The sequence below is a fragment of the Macaca mulatta genome, chromosome 12 (assembly GCF_049350105.2).
Source record: "Macaca mulatta isolate MMU2019108-1 chromosome 12, T2T-MMU8v2.0, whole genome shotgun sequence".
Lineage (NCBI taxonomy): Eukaryota > Metazoa > Chordata > Mammalia > Primates > Cercopithecidae > Macaca > Macaca mulatta.
Window position 1 is genome coordinate 98,965,493 of NC_133417.1, and position 22,031 is coordinate 98,987,523.

Below are 22,031 nucleotides of genomic sequence, written 5' to 3' on the forward strand. Positions count from 1 at the left end.
CTAATCCAATGATTGGTGCCATTATAGGAGACGTAAAGAGAGGAGAATGCCATATGAAGATACACAGACATGAACACAAGGAAGAAGGCCATGAAAAGATAGAGGCAGAGATTTGAAGTGGCAACCACCAAAAGCGAAGAAGCAGCAATAAGGTATTTTTCTCTTCTGTTTTTAGAAAGAACATGGCCCTGCTGCCACCATAATTTTGAACTTATAGCCCCCCAAACTGTGAGATAATAAGTTTGTTCTTTTAAACCAACCAGTTTGTGTTATTTTGTAAAAGCTGACCCAACAAACCAATACAGTTAGACAATAAACTAGAGAGATGCATTGCTCTACATAGAGGAGACGTGTAACCTTGCCCTGAGTTTCATACCTGGATAACATAAAGTCCTGTCCCTTTCAGTATTATTTAACGAGGCTATATTTGCTTTGCTCCCTTGGGACTCTTTTTGGGGATCCATGAATTCTTTGCAATATTTGATAGATGGAGGAGGCATGGTTCTTAAGTAAAAATTACCATTGCTCTTGCCCTAATTGATATGATTTGGCTGTGTCCTTCCCCAAATCTCATCTTGAATTGTAATCCCGATAATCCCCACATGCCATGGAAGGGACTCGGTGGGAGGTAATTGAATCATGGGGGCTGTTTTCTCCATGCTGTTCAATTCTCATTTGAATTAAGGTGAATTAATTTTCTGAATTAAGGTGAAGCTTGACTTTTTGAATGATGTGTCTGTGGTCATGTCTAGATATACAACTTCCATGTCTTCTTTTCCCTAAAGAGACTGCCTAATCTATATTTCTAAATACATACATAGAGTTCTACATGCATATATAAGTACATAAATACATATATGCATGCCTACCTACAGATAAACACATACATACATATATATGTGGCAAGTGCCACCATGCCTGGCTACTTTTTGTATTTTTTTGTAGAGATGGGGCTTCACCATGTTGGCCAGGCTGGTCTCAAACTCCTGACCTCGGGTGATCTGCCCACCTTGGCCTCCCAAAGTGCTGGGATTACAGGCATGAGCCACCATGCCCGGCCTAAAGTCTTTCCACATTGGGTGTAGCATTTTAAATTCACTACAGCAATCTATACATGATCCACTTCCTCCACATCCTGGCCAGCATTTGATGTCATTATTTTTTTTTAACCATTCCTGTAGTTATGTAATGATGTCAGCTGATTTTTCAGTTTGCATTTCTCCACTAGCTAATGGTATTGAAGGTCTTTTAATGTGCTTATTTGCCATTTGTATATTTTCTTTAGATAAATTTGTGTTCTTGTCTTGTGCTTATTTTGTAACTGAGATGCTTATTGTTTTATTATTGATTTCTGATCATTTTAAAATATTTTCTAGACACTAGTCATTTGTTGTATATGTGACTTGCATAAAATTTTTCCCAGTCTATTGCTTGAATTTTCACTTTCTTCACATGGTCTTGTCCCAGGGAAAAGTTGTTAATTTTGTTGAGGTCTGATATATCAAATTTTCTTGTCTAGATCATGCTGTTGTCAATTTAAAAAACTGTCTATCCCTAGATGCTAAAAATTTCCCCCTAGATTTTTAATAAAATATTTAGTTCTTCACATTCAACATGCAAGTTCACTATTCACCTTGAATTAATTTTGACATAAGTTGTGATGTTTAGGTAGAAGTTTCTATTTTTGCCTACGGATATTCTACTGTTCTTATATTTGTTGAATTGGCTCTCCTTCCTCTTTTGAATTGCTTTTTCATCTTTGTAAAAAATTACTTGGGTTTATTTGTTTTGAGTCTGTATCTGGGTTCTTTATTCTGTTTCAGACCTCTATGTATCAGCCCCTCTACTAATACTCCTCTGTCTTGATTATTCCTAATGACTGTAGAGTAAGGCTTAATATTAGCTACAGTGATCTCTTTCACTCAAATTTTTCTTTCAAAATTGTTTTAACTATTTGAGGCCTGTGACTTTCCATATGAATTTTAAAGTAAGACTGTCAATATTTATAAAATAATACCCTACAGGTAATTTGAAAAAAAATGCATTAAACTTATAAGTCAGTATGTGGAAAATTGATATCTTTACAATATTGAGGTTTACAATACTTGAGCAGAATATTTCTTTACATTTGTTTGTCTTTCAGAAATTTAATCAGTATTCTGTAATTTTTTGGCATACAGATTCTGTACATGTTTTGCTCAGTATACACCAAAAGTATTTCATTTCATTTAGCATATTTGTAAATGATGTTGTGTTTTTAAGCTTTGTTTCTGCTTGTTCATTGTTGGTGTATAAAAATGTGATTGATGTTTGTACTACTGATCTTGAATCCCAACACTTTGCTGAACTCACTTTTTAACTTATCAGTTCTAAGAGTTTTGTTATTGTTTTTATAACATTTCTTGGGAGTTTCAAAGTGGCCAATCATGTCCTATGTCAACATACACACATTTGTTTCCTTTTTCCAAATTGTATGCCATTTAGTTATTTTTCTCATCTCCTCAAAGTGGATAAAGCTTCTAGTACTGTGTTGAACAAGAGTGCTGAAGGTGAGTATCCTTGTGTGGTTTCCAATCTTGAGAGGGGAAAATATGCTTTCACTGTAAAATAAGTTACCTGGAATTTTTTTGTGAGTGTTCTCTATCAAGCAAAAGCAGCTCCTTTATATTCCCACGTTAATGAGAGTTTTTATTAGGACTAGGTGCTGTATTTTGTCAAATACTTTTTTCTAGGTCAATTAACAGGATCATGTTGCTTTCTTTTGTTTGTTTTTATAGTGAATTCCATTAATTGATTTGCAAATGTTGAACCAGCCTTGTGTAACTAGAATATACATCACTTGGTCATCATATGTTAATATTTTTACATATTAGTTGATTTCACTTGTTAATATTTTCTTGATAATGTTTATATTTCAGTTTTGCTTTTTTTTTTTTTTTTAGTAATGTCTTTGGTTGATTTCAGTATTGAAGTACTATTGGCCTTAAAAATGTTTTGGGATACATTCCCACCTCTTTTATTGCTTTTGGAAAAGTGTGTATACATTTAGTGTTAATTTTTAGTTAAATGTTTTATAGAATTTTTCTTTAAAATTATCTGGGCCTTGGATTCTATTTTGAGAATTGTGTATTAATTAAATGTATTTAATGATTAAAAGACTATTCATATTATCTATTTCATCTTTGTTAAGTTTTGGTACACTGCAGTTTCAAATAAATTGGTTCATTTTTTCTAAGATATTGAATGTATGAGTAAAATTTTTGTACTATATCCTTACTATCACTTTAATAGTTGCATGATCTTTAGTAATATCCTTTATTTTATTTTTGATATTGGGGTTTGTATTTAGTTTGTGTGCTGTATTTCTTTTCATAATTTCATAATTTTACATTTAACATATCATTCATATTTATGGTAATTATTGATATGTTAAGGCCTAACTCTGACATTTTATTTTTTAATTTCTGTAGGTCTGAGGCTATTTTTTAAAATTTACTTACTCAGTGTTGTATAGATTAAATAAATTCTACTGATCCACCCTTAAACCTGATGATTCTATCCTCCGTCTTCTCTTTACTATTGAGCCAACTTGGAAGATTTTTATTTCTGTTATTGTAATTTTCTATGTTTTTTTTTTTTAGAATTTATATTTATTTGCTGAGATTGTCTAATTTTTCATTTGCTTGGAGAGAATTCAAAATTATTTATGAAAGCATTGTCACGATGGCTGCTTTAAAATCCTTACCAGATAATTCCGAAATCTGATTAATCTTGGTGCTGATGCGAGATGATTATCTTTACTTATTCCAGTTGTGTGACTTTCTTGGTCTTGTTTTTATAGGAGATTCTTAGTCATTCCTAAATAGTTTGGCTATGATGCTGGGATACTTTCAGTCTTTTTGAAATAATTTATTTAAGTATGTAGTCTTGCTATTTAGGTTTAGCATTCGGGTCTGGGATTATATTTGTAAACTGTACTTATAATAAAATCTAATTTTCAGACACTTTGTAGTGCTATTCTTATCTGCTTGGCTTATTTCTTATTAGTGGAGTTCCCACTGTTTCCTGCTGGTGCTGCTTGAGGAGGTAGAAGGAGTTTCTCAGCCCAGTCTTCCTGGTATTCCTTGATGAGGAAAAGCTATCACTAGCCCTTTCCAGCAAGAGCCCTTTCCAGGCCTGGTGTTTGTTGTGATATGATCTCACTTGCCTTTAGGGGATGGAGAGTACCTCCTAGGCTGTGCATTTTTTTGTGCTTAGATAAAACTTGCTGGTGCTGCTTGCCTGCTAGGTGCTCCTATGTGAAAGGTAGGAGTCGTAAGGCCTTGGAGACAAAAAGTCTTCATAGGCTCAGCATTTGTTGTGGTAGGATTTTTTTACCTGTATACCACTGCGGCCACCACCATTACCACCACCATATGTCTCTTGGTGGGGAAGAGGACTCTCGGGTTCAGCAAAAAAGGTGACTTCAATGGCTAAATTCTTATTGTGATGGGACCTCCTTTGTAGGTACCCCTGGGCCATATGCTGTCTCTGAGTGTGGGAGAGGAGGTTCAGTCCACACAGTAAAGAAGTGTACTTTTTCTGTTTCCTTATCCTTATCATGAGCTTCCAAATCTGTGTCCTCGTTGATTTTTTCAGGCTCACTTGATGTTGCCTATGGGACTCTCTTTTGATCCTGTGATAGGATTAATCTACCAGGGAAAAACTCTCTTATTAGACTGAGGATCAGGAAACATCAAACTTCTGTCACTTTCTTCTGATGGGATAATAAGATACGCTGCCAAAATGTTGTTCCTGACTCCTCTAATCTTCACCTTCCTCTTATCACCTTTCAGAATTTTTCTTTGGTCATCTCTTGCATTATTTTCAAGGCTTATAGTTGAATGTGGTAGGGAGGAACCTAAGGAGACAGGTCTATCCCATCTGTTCTATACAGAAAATGTATGGCTGCTTTTAATTTTATCTCTATCTGGACTTTTAAGCAATTGAATGATGATGTGCTTTGTATTTTTTCATGTTTCTTGTGTTGGGGTTTATTGAACTTCTTAGGCCTTTAGGTTTATAGTTATTGTCAAACTTGGAATGCAGTCAACTATTGTGGCTTCAAATATTTTTTCTGCAATCCCTCCCCCAACTCCATTTACAAGGACTGCAATCACCACTTGCAGTATTAGGCTACTTGAAGATATAGCACAGCTCACTGATGCTATTTTCATTTTTAAAAATCCTTTTTTCTCATTATGCATATTTTTTAGATTTTTGTTTTACTGTACCTTCAAGTTTAATAATCTTTTATTCTGCAGTGTTTAATTCGTCATTACTCTGTCTAGTGTGTTTTCATCTCAAACATTGTAGTTATCTCTAGAAGTTGTTTTTGAGAGTTTCTAAAAAAATTCTTTGTATATGCTTTTCTGTATAAGGTAGTGATAGGAAATCTGTGTAATGGAAGTAATTCCAAAGAAATATAGAATGATTTACTCAGAACTGTGATCCCTTATGTATTGAGTTTAATTTTGTAGCCATCAAGTTTGAAGTGTTAAAACCATAATGCATTATTTGCAGAATTGCAGTGGCTAATTAAGCAATGAAACTATCAAATGTAAGCAGTGTTTAACATATAAAACAAGATATAATTTCCAAACCCAAAATAACACCTCAACATATCTGCTTAGAAAAGCTGAATCAATCTGTAGCAAAGCAAGAGTAATAATAAAAAATATTTATCTTTTCCCTAGTTTAGAATACTTATGAATTTGAAAGACTATGTATCAATAGTCTTATTCCATTTTGTGTTGATAATAAAGGGATACCTAAGGCCAGTTAATTTATGATGAAAAAAGGTTTATTTGGCTCACAGTTCTAATGGCTGGAAAGTTTAAGATTGAGCATCTGGTGTGGGCGGCAGGTGGGTTCCACTCACAGCAGAAGGTGAAGGGGAGCCATTGTGTGCAGAGATCACAGGTGAGAGAGGCAAAGAGAGTATGGAGTGGGAGGGGAGGTGCCATCCTCTTTTTTAACAACCAGGTATACAGGGAACTAATAAAATGAGAGGTCATTTATTCTACAAAGGGAACTATTCCACAAATAAAATTACCCTATTCATGAGGGATGCACCATGATGACTTAAGCAGCTCCCATTAGGCCTTACCTCCAACATTGGGGATTTAATTTCAGCATGAGGTTTAGAAAGAACAAACATCTAAACCAGGGGTGTCCAATCTTTTGGTTTCCCTGGGCCACAATGGAAGAAAAAGAAATGTCTTGGGTCACACGTAAAATATATTAACAATGGATAATGAGCTTTAAAAAATTGCAAAAAAATCTTAAAAAGTTTTAAGAAAATTTATGAATTTGTGTTGGGCCGCATTCAAAGCTGTCCTGGGACACAGGTGGCCCACAGGCTGCCTGCTTGGACAGACTTGATCTAAGCCATAGCAATTATGTTACAATGGTGCAGTACAATGATAGGAAAGCATAATTAGTTACTCAAATTAAGAAGGATGCACCAAAACAAAAATCAACATATTATTTCCTTCACTGAGAATTTCTTGGTAAGAAAAATATCAGTTGAACTATCTAATGTGGCAAATGGCAAAGTAAAAACAGTTATTCATACAAAACCCAATGTGTTACCTTTGAGATGATCTCTTTATTACATGTTAATATGAAAGCTTATTATAAAGTTCAGTCCAGAAAAGTTATTGAAAATGTTTTAATTATATGAGGAACTCTTATTGAGTAGGTATATTAGTCCATTTTCACACTGCTGATAAAGACATGCCCAAGACTGGGTAACTTATAAAAGAAAGAGGTTTTATTGACTCACAGTTCCACATGGCGGGGGAGGCCTCACAATCATGGCGGAAGGGCAAGGAGCATCTTACACGGCTGAAAGCAAGAGAGAGCTTGTGCAGGGGAATTTCCCTTTATAAAACCATCAGATCTCATGAGGCTTATTCACTATCACAAGAACAGCATGAGAAAGATCCATCCCCATGATTCAATTACCCACCACCGGGTCCCTCCCATGACACATGGGAATTTTGGGAGCTACAATTCAAGGTGAGATTTGGGTGGGGACAGGGGCAAACCATATCAGTAGGCAAAACAAACAAACAAAAAAAACCAATTTGGTCACATGTATTTAATAATGTAAAATTGGGCTTCCATAGCTATTATTTTATATATTTTCTGAAAATAATCTTAATATTTTTATAAAATACAGAAGTAAAATATATTTTCAAAGGGCCAAAAGAGAAGCAATTCTTGAGAGAATAAGGTTACTATAATTCATAATGACAAGTTCAATAATTTAACAATTGTAAATAAAATTATGAGTGATGCTTATTCTGTATATAATTATTACCAATTGCTTTAAATTTGGAGTATAATATTTCTCTTTTTTCTATCAAAATATTATCTATGCATAAAAAAATTCATAGATCCAGAATAATCTCTATTAAAAAATCAATTTTAATGACACATTTACAGGATACATCACTAAAATCATCTACTGAAAAACAATTTATGATTAATTTTTAAAAACCTAAATATAGAATTATTTGCATCATTTTACATAACACAAAAATTACTGACCTAAGCATTGTCAAGTTATGTTTAAAATTGTTTTTTTCTCATCAATTCATGTTATTTTGCTTCTTATTTTATTTCTGTGGCATATGTTTCTCTACTATGAATATAATAAAAGAAAACATAATAACCATCTAGATAAATACTACCTCTTGAGAATTTCATAATCACCAGTCTAATCTATATAAACATATTTTAGAAACAAGACACAAGCTGAATGTTTACATACATAGGCATTAAATATAGCAAATCACTTCACTCATAACTTTCATTTATTTATAAGTGCAAAACAAGCTATAGACATAAAATTGATTATATATGATACTATCTATACACACCTTCAATAAAAATCTATCTTTTTAAGTAATGGTTTCTTTCCTCCTGTGTTATATTTATTCTGAGTATATTTACTGAATATTGTTTTATGTCTGTGGATTCTCATGTTAATAATTTGGGTTTGCATTTGATCTCTTTAATATTTTTATGTTTTGCAAGTCATTTTACTGCATTTTGCCAAATATTTTTAAACATACTAGAAATTGAAAAATAAAATGTATCCTTCACCACAGATAGATTGAGGACTGTCCTAGTGACCTCTTTAAATTTACATTTACTAACAATCATTATACTTTTTGCACAGGCAGTTTGTTAAATCTGCAACTTGACAATTGGTTCAGTTGTGCATTTGTATTAAAAATAAAATTGGAACTATTCAAAAGCATTCTGGTTGGATTTGTTATTTTTCATTTGTCATACATAGTTTATCTCAAAAAAGTTTTCAGAGAAAGGGTACAAGAATGTGGAACATTGAGATACAACTCCAACCATGGGGAAAATTTTAAACCTTGGCCAACTGGATTACTTTGTGCTTAAATACTGTCTGCCTTATGCTGTAGTGAAAAGAATATTAGGCTGATAGTATCACTACACATACTTTTACAAAAGATTCTCTTACCAAAGGAGCAACTTCGGACTCTGTTTTTAAAACTTTCTAAACTATTACTTAGGATAACTCTGAATAGCAATGGTGTTATTACCAAAAATAATCAGTAAATAAATTGTGCTAGTTTGTTTTGTATTGTTGTAGCAGAATACCTGAGGCTGGGTAATTCATAAAGAAAACAGATGTATTTAACTCACAGTTCTGCAGACTGAGGAGTACCAAAAGCATTGCACTGGCATCTGTTCAGCATCTGGTGAGTGAAAGAACCACATCTTAGGTAAAAATACAGTGAGAAATTCAAAGGGGAAGCCAACAAAGAACGTCATGAAAAGAGAAGCTCCTGGCTTTATAATAACTCACTCTCAAGAGGGAACGAATCCACTCCCACAAGAACTAATCCAGTTTTGCCAGAGTGAGAACTTGCTTACCACTGTAAGAATGGCACCAGACTAATTATTAGTAATCCACTCCCATGAACCAACACCTCCCACCAGGCCCCATCTCGCAAGATCACCAAATTGGGATCAAATTTCAACATGAGTTTTGGTGAGGACAAACAAACCATATCCAAACCATAACAGGAATCATACGAAATGGCCAACCATTGCATAATCAGTGGTAGTTAACCAGATATTATATGCATTTGAGGTCATGCCATATTGATTATACAAGCTAATGAGAAGATGTTGGGTATAGATTTTTTAAAACATGAGATGTGAGGCTGTGTTATACGTTAAAATTTAAAGCCTAGTAGAGTTAGATTTTGCAAATACCGGGTGTACATTCTATTAGGGGAAACAGATTAAGAAAATCAGCTGAGGCACATTATAGCAAATAAATGGTGTGCCAAGTTCTGGTAAGTAAAAATTAAAAATGTGAAATCTTTGTGTCATCGGAACCATGTGTATTCATATAGTTTTGTAGACCCTGCTCCAGTTCTTTTTTAGTACATGTAGATCTAGCCAAAATACTCACACTAGAGCTCAAAAACAAGTATAAGCTGATACAATTCAAGTTATTTGATGTGAAAGTATTGAGGAGTGATATGGTGTGGCTCTGTGTCCCTACCCAATTCTCATTTTGTAGCTTACATTATTTCCACATGTTGTGCGATGGCCCCGGTGGGAGATGACTGAATCATGGGGGAGGTTCTTTCCAATGCTGTTCTTATGATAGTAAGTCTCACCAGCTCTGATGGCTTTAAAAACGGGAGTTTGCCTACACAAACTCTCTTTGCCTGCTGCCATTTACACAAGATGTGACTTGTTCTTCCTTACCTTCTGCCATTACTGTGAGGCCTCCCCAGCTGTGTGGAACTGTAAGTCCAATAAACCTCTTTCTTTTTTAAACTCCCCAGTCTTGGGTATGTCTTTATCAGCAGCATGAAAATGAACTAATATGAGATTATCTAAAAATAATCAGTAATTCATGTTGAAATTTTCAAACTTTATTTCTTATTGAATAACAACATTTATGATTAGCCCCTAGAAAGCTTTAGATGCTTAGTATAATACTTGTAAGGCACTCTTCCCAAAACAGGAGACTGAAAGCTCCATGTATTACATATTTCTCACAAATATTACAGTAGTTAACAATAAAAATATGTATTAAGCTCTTAATATGTCATAATTTCCACAGCAATCTTATGAATTATATACTATTATTATCCATTTGTGTGCATAAAAAGCCCTACACATAGGTTCATTAGTAAGTACCATGCTTAAGGTCACACAGTAAGTGGCAGAGCTAGAATCCAAGCACAGGGATTTTGGCTCACATTTCTATTCATATTTTTAGAAAAATAAAACCATTAAACTGTGAGTACCAAATGCAGACAATTTCTGAGGCAAATAGGATAATTGGCGAATAAATCAGTGTATTAGATTTAAAAAAATGATGTTTTGACATAACCGGTTTTTACATATTATTGTTAATTTATAAAATAGAAATATATATATTGTGTGCCATATTAAAGTGATTTTTCTTGTTAAAGTGAGTATGCATATTCTTGTTAATGTGAGCATGAATGTTCTGCTTTGTTAACGACAACAGTATTTTTCCATCCTGAATTTTTTTTAATATATAGGAACAAATGAATTTTTCAAGGGAACTCTGACTTCCTATTTTACAGGCACAGGTAGTGTCATTGTTTGCTTTGAGATGATAGGCTACCTCAGGGTCAACTTCTGAGCATAATGCAATGTTTGCCTCTTTTTAGTTATACATTTCATCTTTGTTCTTTTGAAAGTACTTATATGCCTATAAAAATGGTAAGAAGTAAAACAATATGATCCCATGCACTTTGGTAAGGCTACTCCAAACCTTTCCATGACCTTATAATGCTCTAATTTTGCAGTGAAACTTTATGATATGTAAAAATGATAATTAAAGACACTGACAATTCACTGCTTATGTATCCCATTTTAATTTTGCTTAGTTTTGTTTTTCATATATTAATTTTACAATCCAATGTAAACCAATTTTTTTGTTGATTACCAGTAACTGACAATGTTATCAAATCACACTGAATCACATAAGTGTTGTAGCCAAGCTGAAAGCAGTTGTAATTATTTGAAATTATCTAAATAATCTATGTGTTCACTGGTGTATGTAAAACATTTGTAAGGAAATAAATGCTGTGAACTTGTGATTATTACTAAGGCAGGGGTGTTGTATAAATTAGTAAAATTCTATACTGAATAAAAAAGATTAGCTGGAAAAAAACTGGCAAATCTGAATATAAAATGATACAGTAGCTTTATTAACAACATATTTTGTTAGAAAACATTCCCCAAAGAAACATTATTTGAAGTTTAGAAATAATTCATTTTGATTTAATGAAATCCATAAAAATAAATTAATAACATTGGTCTTGGACACATAAAAGTATAATACTATACAATTGTTTTCAGTAAGAATCTTTTGCAGGAGTATATTTTTGACACTTTATGGTAAGAAGAACTTCAAAGAGAAATATTGTGAAAACCTTTTAGTTTTGTAAAGTCTATGACATATAGTTTTGCAAACATGGCTTGCTATTCTTGATGAACTTTTGACTAGTTTTCTAACCATACCTCTTTGCATTTTGGTAGAGAACAGCATGGCAAAAATTATGTAAATAAGAGGTTCTATATCATAAGTAGCATCTTTTAAAAAATAATAGTTTACTTAAACAAAGCAGGTCATTTCCATATCTACACAGTTTCAACCTTTAACAAAACTTCATCTTCCCTTCAGTTGTGGTCTTGTAATAAAAAAAATTAAAGTGTCTTAATTAAAAATATTTTACAAACCTCTTTCATTTGCTGTAAGTCAGGTTGTGAAATATATTTATTACTGAAACTAAAAGCATCAGATTTGTAGTACACTCTCATCATTGAGCAGAATAATTGTTTTTCTTTGCTTATTCAAGATGTATTTTGCTGTACTCTACAATAATGGTAAATAATTGCAGTCTTTGCAATTTAGACTTTATTTCAAAAAGGACAACTAATTCAAAATTATTCATTCATCCAGGTTGGATAGTAAGAAATATAAGAAATTAACTTTCAATTCTTAACATTAAGTGGCATTATCCTAATTGAAAATTTAAGCACAGTTTTCACTGAGTTACTAAACCAAAGGCAATTCACACTTAAAATTAGATATTTACTACTCAATTAAAAAACACCAGAAGAAGGTAATTGATGAAAGCAATGTGATAATAAAATGTATCTGGTATTTTTGTGGAAAATCCTCTATCTTTTACAAATTGAAAAGTAAAGTTTCCGCATTGGACTTACTAATACCAAGCTCTTCAACTCCTTGTTGATTATATCATTATACTTTTTGTATGAAGTTGAATAAACCCAATCAATGGAGAGAAGAAAGTTTCATAACAACCCAACAAACTCATAATTGTCTTTATAAATATATGCTTATTTGTGGTTTGGACAATACTATATAGAGTACTTAGTACAATTATAAACTCTCAAAAAAAAAAAAACAAAAAACACATAAACAACCAAATGAGAAATCTGAAAGGTAGTAAGGACTGGTGAAAGATTAGTGTCAGAAGGTTTTTACATGCCCTTGCAAACCCGAAGAAGGAAACCCTGACACAGTACTTACTGTCCCCAACTTAGCAACAAAAGGCAGCAATAAAGGCTGATTCCTCCCCTGATTCACTATGACACCCTCTGCAACACCAGGTTAAACAGAGGAGTGATAGACTCTGCTAAACATTAACACCAGGGAGGGTCTCAGGTAGAGATATCTAGCTAGCCTGGAAAAGTTTATCCACCACAATCAAGTTGGCTTCATACCTGGGATGCAAGGCTGGTTCAACATACACAAATTGATAAACGTAATCCATTACATAAACAAAACCAATGGCAAAAACCACATGATTATCTCAATAGATGTAGAAAAGGCCTTCAACAAAATTCAACACCCCTTCATGCTAAAAATTTTCAATAAACTAGGTGTTGATGGAATGTAACTCAAAATAGCGACAGCTATTTATGACAAACCCACAGCCAATATCATACTGAATGGGCAAAAACTGGAAGTATTCCCTTTGAAAACCAGTACAAGACAAGGATGCGCTCTCTCACCATTCCTATTCAACATAGTATTGGAATTTCTGGCTAGGGAAATCAGCCAAGAGAAAGAAATAAAGGGTATTCAAATAGGAAGAGAGGAAGTCAAATTGTCTCTGTTTACAGATGACATGATTGTATATTTAGAAAACCCTATCATCTCAGCCCAAAATCTCCTCAAGCTGATAAGCAACTTCAGCAAAGTCTCAGGATACAAAATCAATGTACAAAAATCACAAGCATTCCTATAAACCAATAACAGACAGACAGAGAGCAAAATCATGAGTAAACTCCCATTCACTATTGCTACAAAGAGAATAAAATACATAGGAGTCCAACTTACAACGGATGTGAAGGACCTCTTCAAGGAGAACTACAAACCACTACTCAAGAAAATAAGAGAGGACACAAACAAATGGAAAAACATTCCATGCTCATAGATACAAAAAATTAATATCGTGAAAATGGCCATACTGTCCAAAGTAATTTATATATTCATTGTTATCTCCATCAAGCTACCACTGACTTTCTTCACAGAACTGGAAAAAAACTACTTTAAACTTTATATGGAGCCAAAAAGGAGTCCACATAGCCAAGACAATCCTAAGCAAAAAGAACAAAGCTGAAGGCATCACGCTACCTGACTTCAAACTATACTACTAGGCTATGATAACCAAAACAGCATGGTACTGGTACTAAAACAGATACATAGACCAATGGAACAGAACAGAGGTCTCAGAAATAACACCACACATCTACAATCATTTGATCTTTGACAAACCTGACACAAACAAGCAATGGGGAAAAGACTCCCTATGTAATAAATGGTGCTGGGAAAACTGGCTAACCATATGCAGAAAACTGGAACTGGACTCTTTCCTTACACCTTATACAAAAATCAACTCAAGATGGATTAAAGACTTAAACATAGGACCTAAAACCATAAAAATTATATAAGAAAACCTTAGCAATACCATTCAGGACACAGGGATGGGCAGACTTCATGTCTAAAACACTAAAAGCAATGGCAACAAAAGTCAAAATTGGCAAATGAAATCTAATTAAACTAAAGGGCTTCTGCACAGCAAAAGAAAACTATCATCAGAGTGAACAAGCAACCTACAGAATGGGAGAAAAATTTTGCAATCTATCCATCTGACAAGGGGCTAATATCCAGAATCTACAAAGAACTTAAACAAATTTACAAGAAAAAAAAAATCAAAAAGTGGGCAAGTATATGAAGAGACATTTCTCAAAAGAAGACATTTATGCTGCCAAAAAACATTTGAAAAAATGCGCATCATCACTGGTCATTAGAGAAATGCAAATCAAAACCATAGTGAGGTACCATCTCATGCCAGTTAGAATGGCAATCATTAAAAAGTCAGGAACAACGGTTGCTGGAGAGGATGTGGAGAAATAAGAATGGTATTACACTGTTGGTGGGAGTGTAAGTTAGCTCAACCATTGTGGAAGACAGTGTGGCGATTCCACAAGAATGTAGAACTAGAACCATTTGACTGAGCAATCTCATTGCTGGGTATACACCCAAAAGATTATAAATCATTCTACTATAAAGACGCATGCACACATATGTTTAGTGCAGCACTATTCACAATAGCAAAGACTTAGAACCAACCCAAATGCCCAACAATGATAAACTGGATAAAGAAAATGTGGCACATACACACCATGGAATACTATGCAGCCATAAAAATGAATGAGTTCATGTCGTTTGCAGGGACAAGGATGAAGCTGGAAACCATCATTCTCAGCAAACTATCACAAGACCAGAAAACCAAACACCACATGTTCTCACTCATAAATGGGAGTTGAACAAGGAGAACACATGAACGCAGGGCGGGGAACATCACACACTGGGGCGTGGTGGGGGTTGGGGGCTAGGGGAGGATAACATTAGAAGAAATACCTAATGTAGGTGAGGGTTTGATGGCTGCAGCAAACCACCATGACACGTGTATACCTATGTAACAAACCTGCACATTCTGCACATGTACCTCAGAACTTAAAGTATAATAAACAAAATAAATTTTAAAAAAATAAACCAAAAAAGACAAAAAGAGAAAACCGTACTCCTGAAACTAAAAAGTGAGTTGTGTAGCCTTCAGGATACAATATATGAGTTCAACACATAAATATGCATATATTTCTGTATTTTAGCTATTAAGAAGTACAGTAATACCTCCAATTGCTTGAAAACAAAATAATTATTTCAGTAGACATGTATCAAAATATGTACAGTATCTGTAGGCTGAAAATTACAAAGTGCTGATTGAAGGAATCAAAAACCTAAACAAATGTAGAGACATATCATGTTCAAGAATTGGAAGACTCAACAGAGTAAGCATATCACTTTTTTTCAAAATGATCTTTTTCAGATTTTAATACAATTTATATTAAAAGCCAAGCAAGGATTGTATAGACATAGAAAAGCTTATATAATTTTTATGGCAATGTATATACCCTATGATAGGCAAAACAATCTTGACAAAGAAAAATAATGTGGGGGGAATTATCTTAAAATTATGTTAAGGCTTACTATATAGCTACATTAATCAGAATAGTGTGGTATTGATGGAAGGATAAGCTTAATCTAAGAAACAGAATGAAGAACTCTAAAATAGACCTACACAAATACGATTAACAAATTTTGATAGATGGACAAAAATAACTCAGTAGAGGAAGGAGGAGCTGTTAAAGTAAATAAATAGGTATCAGAACAAAGACTATTACCTGGAATAAACATGATATTTTTTTAAGGATAAAAGGATTAATTTATCAAAAGGACATAAAAATCTAAAATATGCGTGCCTTCAGTAAGAGAATTTGAAATAACTTAAAGGAAAGGATGATGGAACTGCTAGAAGAAATAGAGAAATTAATAATTATATCCAAAGATTTAAATAGACCTCTCTCAATAATTGGTAGAACAAACAGACAGAAAATCAACAGGAACATAGTTGAATATGAAACTTGCCCAATTGTCCCGTAGGCCTTTTGTTGCAAATGTAGAAATTGACCTTTCTGGTCTTAAAGTTTGAAATTTATATTTGTTTTATTTGAGTTCTTTTCTCAGAAAACAACCAACCTTCATACCTCTCAAAAAAAGAATCAAAGAACTAAAACTCACCAGATCACCACTTCCAGACAATTAGATGCCAGATCCCTCATTCATTATGATTGCTTCCTTAGGCCTCCTGGGTTCCTGTTTTCTTACATATTGTTACATTTCTTCCCTGCTGATTAAAGCCCTTAGTTTCAGTGGGTCAGGGAGATGGATTTGAGACTGAGCTCCCATCTCCTTGACTGCAGCACCCAATTAAAGCCTTCTTTCTTGGCATTAGTCATTGTCTCAGTGACTGGCTTTGTATGAGGTGAGCAGCAGGACCTCGTGTTTCCATAACAATTTGATGTTTCCATAATAATTAGAATGTTTGTTCTAATTGTTTCCGTAACAATTAGAATATGACTATTGACCAATTTAATCAAGTTGACATTCACTGAACATTCCACCTAACAACAACAGAATATATATTGTTATTAATTGCAGGTGGAACAATCATCAAGCTAGAAAATATTGTGGGTTATAAAACAGATCTCAGTAAATTTGAAATGATTCAATTCTTACAAATATTTTATCTGACCCAACTAAATTCATTAGAAACAATAAAAGGTGTCTTTGGAAAAACCACAAATATTTGGAAATCAAATAATGAACGTTAATTAAGTACCCATGAGTAAAAGGAAAAACATGAAGTATTTTGAACTGAATAGAAATACTACATGCCAGAACTTTTGAAATGGCATTGAAACATTACTTAGGGGGATATTAGAGTATGAGATGCCTACAAAAAAATTTAAAAAATAGTCTCAAATCAATAATATCAGCTTCTGTGTTTCAAAAAAAGGAGAAAGAAGTAGAAAGCAACTGGAACAGAAAATAATTGGAAGAAATAATATAAAAACAAAGCAGAATACAGCAAAGTATAAAACAAAAATATGTATAAAACCTGACTCTTTGAGAAAAAAGATCAGTAATATTGATGCAATTTTAACCAGACTATGAAAATAGAAGAGCAAAAGTGGCCAAGACCAATTAAGAGCTAGGAGGTGACATTACTAAAAACTCTACATAAATTAAAAGAATAATAAGATAAAATGATGAACAACTGTATGCCTAAAAGTTGATCAGCTTAGGTTAAATAGATAAATGCTGTACCTTAAAAGATACAACCTATAAAAATTTACTTAAGATGATAAATAACCTGAATGGTCATATATTAAATTTATTTAAAACCTCCTGACAAAGGTATCTTCTGCCCCAGATTGCTTCAGTGGTAAATTCTACCAAATTTTTCAAGAAGAGATAATAGTAATTACACCAAAAAAAAATTGAGAAAATTGAAAACGAATTAATTCTACCCCACTCCTTCTAAAAAACAGGTTTTACCCAAATAGTAAAACCAGAAAATTTATTATAATAAAAGAATATTGCACAAGTCATAAACATAGGTGTAAAATTTATTTAAAAATTAGTATTTTTGAGTTGAATAATATATAAAAAGGATAAAATATTTTGATGAAGCCTTTCTAGGGATAAAGGGATAGTTTAGCATAGGAAAATCAATCAATGGAATTTACCATATTAATATTTTAATTATATTATCATCTACATATATTCAGAAAAAGCATTCAACAGTATCATGCATTGATTCCACATTAAAATCTTCACAAAATAGAAATCGATTTATTTAACCTCGTACAGACATCTTCAGAAATTATCAGACTTAATAATGAAAGAATGAATGTGTTTCTCCTAAGATTAAGAACAAGGTAAGAATGCTTGTTCTCACCACTTCTATTCAACATTCCCATGGAAGTTATGGCATCCCTGTGTGCTTTACTCCTATATATATTTTTCACATTTTAGAAGAGTATGGCCAGATAAACTTCATAAGGACATGTCTTTTGCTCAATAGGTTGTATCCATTATATGTCCAGTACCAAATATTTTTCTGACATCTAGAAAGTAGCAAATAAGTATCAGTTAAATGGCTGAACAAATAGACACATGAATGAATGAATGAATGAATGGACCAATTGGTAAGGATCACGCTTCTGTGGTTAAGTCACTAGTCTTGCCATGAACCTTATACCTCTGATGAAAATCATAAAGTCTTTTGTCTATAGGAAAGGAAAATAAAATTATGAGTAGATATTTTCCTTTCTTTCAAATACTTATGTGATATTTATATTATTTATGATAAATGATTGATTGCTTAATTTATTTTTTAAAAAACCAAAAATTTAAATGAATTCTGTATAACATTTACACTAAAATGTAAATTAATTTAAATATATTATGTCAGCTAATATTATTCTTTAATAAAATTAATAGTCTTTTTTAGACTAAAATATTAAATTATTATGAAATCACTTCACTCAAGCCCAAAGTGTAATGCAAAGTAAAATGAAAAATCTGCCTTACTTCGGTTATCCAAGTTTAACGCCTAGAAGGAAACAGGCATGGCAGATGGCAATGCAGGGACCTGGTGAGGTTTGGTTGCCACTGAGACTGACTGTGCAAATTCAAAGTCAGAGAGAGACACACTCCTGCCAATCTTCAGCTTAGTTGATCCTCACATATTAACTGTCTTTCTTTTTCCCTGGAACAAAAGTACAACAAAATATTTTAATAATAATGCAAAAATCTAGGTAAGTGAATGTTGAGTATAATGTTTGCAATACTTGTTGACCTAGTTATGCCTTACCTGTTGTTGTTGACGTTTGAGAAGAAAATCATTCTTGTTAGTCCAGACTATTTAAAAGTGACGTTTTATTTTCCAGAATAAAGAAGTAATTCACCTTCTCGTGATTATATTCAAAATGCCTTATTCTTGGATTAAGAGCTTTTCATTGCAAAATAGGGGGTCTAATAGTGAAAACAGATCAATTAAATTGCAGTGAAATTATACTCTCAGACATATTTTCCCAGCTTCTGATCATTTTAAATAAAGAAGCTTCTATGTGCTACTTGTAGGACCCAAAAGTTTAGCTTATTTTCAATCATTTTTTAGTTGTCATAGAAGCAAATGGTACAGAAGCAAAGTCAAAATAACTAGTTTAACAACTCTCACTTGTTGTATCTAAGCTGTTCTATTTAATTATGGAAAACATAAGCTGTTTAAAAAATACGAAGAAATCTTTGCTAGTTTTCAGAATATAGACTTTTGATTATATTTCTAGAGACTAAAATGTGTTTTTGTTGCATATAGGTAATGCATATTCCAAATGAGTACTACTTTTTAAAATAAGTTACTCTCATTGCCTTTTAACTAATGAATACAAAGCTTTTGAGGTCAAATTCTTTTAGAACTTATTTATTAATTTGTAATAACAGGCTTTAATCTATTTTAGGTTATTACCCTCAAATGTTAGGGTATTTCCCTCAAATGGTTCTGTGAGAATTTGGAAACTATATTAATGATTATTATCTACCTATACTCTTTCTAATAAAAGAGATTCGGCAATGATACCCAAAATATCTCTTTTTATTTGAATTAAATGTTCTTTAAATAAGTTTTATTTTAAATATCACAAGAGTGTAGCAAGTAAAAGTGAAGGAAAAGTATCTATTTCTAACACTAAATCATACCTAACTATTAAGTTAAGGAGTCATATTTCAAGAGGATAGGAAGGATTATTTTATATAATCTAAAATTTTGGTATTAATTTTTTAAAAGCTTTTCCTTTTCATATTGAAATTCTATTATCACTTAACTATACAAATACTCCTAAAGAATATCAACCCCACTCATGAGATTATGCTTCATACAAATGATTTCTTGTGCAGAGTATGTGGAAATAGAACTCCACGTGTATTGGAACCACAAATTACAAATGTGGAAATATAGAAGTTCCCACAGTTTAACTGCAGTGAGCCTGACATCTGGCAGCTACACTGCTGGGACTCTCCACTTGAGGGCAATTCGCTGCTCATTTCTGGGTTATTGTAATGTTTTCCCTGTGCAGCAACTTGCTGTGTCCATAATATAAATTGTCCTGAGGTAGAAAAGAAAAGCCAATCATGAACCGATGGCCAGGTGAAGCAGCTCACAAATAAAGCCATTCCTCCTTATTCTTTCCCTTTCCAAGAGGAGCATATGTCATATGTAGCATAGCACTTTTAGATGGCATGGGGTGTGGAAGACTGCCAAGTTTTTCTCACTGTAGATTATAATTTGATTCTAGAATTTAACATTCTCCTAACACTGATTCATCCTATATTTTATAGCTTTGATTATAATTGTTTTCAATAATTCCAGAAAAATTTAAATGAATAAGTCAACACTCAAAGATTCTAGTTGCAAAAGAGGTTGCATGAATTAGTTGCCCCAAGAGCCAATAACCTTTGAATACACTGTTATTTTATAGCCCCTTGGAAACTCACAATGATCAGATGGTGAGTAGCCTAATAGCATCCATGAGAAATCTGAGGTTAAAATTATGATTTATTTTTTAACCAGGATTTCTTAAATTCAGTGGTTCTTCTGACATCTATAAGCAATATATTGAAGAAGTTGGGAAATGCTTAAGTGAAAGGTTTGGTTAATTATGATTAAATAAACATATATATATTAACATGATAGACTAAATTGTTGGTGAAATTTCATACAAATTGTAATAAGGATAGTAAATAATATCAAATGACTTCAGGCCATCTGCTTTGCATGACATATCCATGGGAAATGCTGGAAGCCAGGCTGATATTTTCACTTCCTAGAATGTTCTCTACAGGTATTGTCATTACAGTTCTTACTAAACCAGATGGAGTCATAAAGAGAAATAATAGTACCTTTTAAAAATATGTTGAATACAATGCCTTAGTGTGGGCATAGATTCCTAAAAATAACCAACAACATAGAACTAAGTAAGGTGTTATTCTCAAGATCCAGAAGCAAAAATCTTCACTTTGTCACCTAATAGGAAGACTGGAGTGCACACATGCAATTTTCCATTGTAAGAATGCTTTTTAGTGATTGTGTGTTCCATCTGTCACAGTCTCCACATTTTATCATTGACAACATTTGTGATGCGATCCAAGAAATTGTTCCCAGCAGGTTTTATCGTATCGAATAATGGTCTTTTTTATATGGGCAGGTTGTTAAATCAGCAGCATTCTCAATTTCAGACTGGAAATGAAAATCAACACTAAACTTAGCAAATAAGTGAAACTAATGTATATTTATAGATAATTTTATGTGCAAATTTAGAAGTGTAGTTAATACAATGTAGACCGTATGAAAGTAAATAAAATGAAATAATAAAATAAAAAGGATTCTTCAGGTAGGCTCTCTATAAAATATGACTCAATTATAGAAAGCAAAAAATGTGATCCCCCTCCTATGCATTTTACTTAATTTGACAATCAAGCCAATATGTGTTTCTGTGTTGGTTCAGACCCACTGGAACCTCTAAGGAAAATGTCTGCTGTAAACAATTGGAATACAAGAAGTGTGGTAGTATCTGCTTTGTTTTGGTTATCTTCTGCTTCTTAACCAACAACCCAAAAATGTGCTGGATTAAAATAATAATGATTTCATTGCATCTAGTATTGTTGTAGGTGAGTAATTCAGAGAAATCTCACCGGATCTATTTTCCTGTATATGGTAACTGCAGGGTCACCCAGTAGATTTCAGCTGTCAGCTGGGTAAACGGTCTAAGATAGCTTCACTCACGTTTGAAGCATGCCAGGAATTCTGGAAGGCTAGGTTCAGCTAAGCTCCTTTCCATCTCCTGGTAGTATCATTTGCTCTCCAAATCTCTTTTCCAGCAGGATAGTCTGAATTCTATGGTGGCTCAGAACTCTAAAGTAAAAGGAAGAGATTTGTAGTCCT